This window comes from Physeter macrocephalus, chromosome 21, assembly GCF_002837175.3.
Source record: "Physeter macrocephalus isolate SW-GA chromosome 21, ASM283717v5, whole genome shotgun sequence".
In the NCBI taxonomy this organism is placed as follows: Eukaryota; Metazoa; Chordata; class Mammalia; order Artiodactyla; family Physeteridae; genus Physeter; species Physeter macrocephalus.
This window is the reverse complement of record NC_041234.1, coordinates 46,442,535-46,444,350: the sequence shown is the minus strand read 5'-3', so window position 1 is coordinate 46,444,350 and position 1,816 is coordinate 46,442,535.

The following is a 1,816-nucleotide window of genomic DNA, read 5'->3' as shown; positions in this document are numbered from 1 at the left end:
AGGCCCAGCGGCCATGGCTCACGGGCCCAGCCGCTCCGCGGCATGTGGGATCCTCCCGGACCGGGGCGTGAACCCGGTTCCCCTGCATCGGCAGGCGGACGCGCAACCACTGCGCCACCAGGGAAGCCCGATTGATTTTTATATCTTGAAAAACCCTTGCATTCCTGGCAAAAATCACTTTTGGTCGTGGTGTATAATACTTCTAACATACTGCTGAATTCAGTTTGCTGGTGCCTTGTTGAGAATTTTTGGATATATATCCACAAGTGATATTGATCTGTGGCTTTCTTTTAATGTGATATATTTGTCTATCCTTAGTATCAGGGTAATGGTGGCCTCATAGAATGACTTAGGAAGTGTTCTCTCATCTTCTTTAGGGAGATTTTGAGAATTGGTGTTAAATTATTTTTAGATGTTTGGCAGAATTAACTAGTGGAGCCATTTGGTCCTGAGCTTTTCTTGCTTGTGAAGTTTTTGATTACTGTTTCAATCTCTTTACTCGTTATTGCTCTAATCAGATTTCCAATAAGATGTAACAATTATGAACATATATGCACCCAACAACAGATCCCCAAATATATGAAGCAAAAATTGACAGAATCAAAGGGAAGAATAAACAATTCTTTTTTTTAACATCTTTATTGGAGTATAACTGTTTTACAATAGTGTGTTAGTTTCTCCTTTACAACAAAGTGAATCAGTTATACATATACATATGTTCCCATAGCTCTTCCCTCTTGCGTCACCCTCCCTCCCACCCTCCCTATCCCATCCCGCGAGGTGGTCACAAAGCACAGACGTGATATCCCTGTGCTATGCGGCAGCTTCCCACTAGCTATCTAATTTACATTTGGTAGTGTATATATGTCCCTGCCACTCTCTCACTTCGTCACAGCTTACCCTTCCCCCTCCCCATGTCCTCAAGTCCATGCTCTAGTAGGTCTGTGTTTTATTCCCGTCCTACCACTAATCTCTTCATAACATTTTTTTTCTTAGATTCCATATATATGTCTATTTGTAGTTTTTTAAGGAACCTCCATACTGTTCTCCATAGTGGCTGCATCAATTTACATTCCCACCACCAGTGCAAGAGGGTTCCCTTTTCTCCACATCCTCACCAGCATTTATTGTTTCTGGAGTTTTTGATGATGGCCAAACTGACCAGTGTGAGATGACATCTCATTGTAGTTTTGATTTGCATTTCTCTAATGATTAATGATGTTGAGCATTCTTTCATGTGTTTGTTGGCAATCTGTATATCTTCTTTGGAGAAATGTCTATTTAGGTCTTCTGCCCATTTTTGGATCCAAAACAACCCAAACATTCCTTTGATTCCAAACCCTGTTCCGTCTTCCAGTGTTTTCCTCCAGTATCCCAGAATTACTCCCTGCCTTTAACAGGCAACCTAGAACATCTGTTCCTTCTTCAGACTGTACTCTGAAAAGGTACTTTTTTAACCCAGGTTAGTACTTCACCCAAGAATAATCATGAGTAAAAACACACTTTTGGTTTCCTTTTCCTCTTTTTTCGTTGCTGACAAAATTGTTTTATAGTCTCCTGTGATCTTTGCAGCAGTACATGTATATTGCAAACAGAAATGGTCAGAAAAATCCAGAAGCATAAAGTCCATCCCTGATCCTAAACCTGAAAGACCACAACTGTAACTACTTTGGTGCAGAACTTTTCAGTTGATTTTCTAGGTTATCACGCACATACACGCAAACAATTTCTCTCTCTCTCTCTCTTTTAATGGCATGACTATAATGGTTTTACTTTTTGATTAATAGACTATTTCTTAAGGCATTTTTAAGTCGAT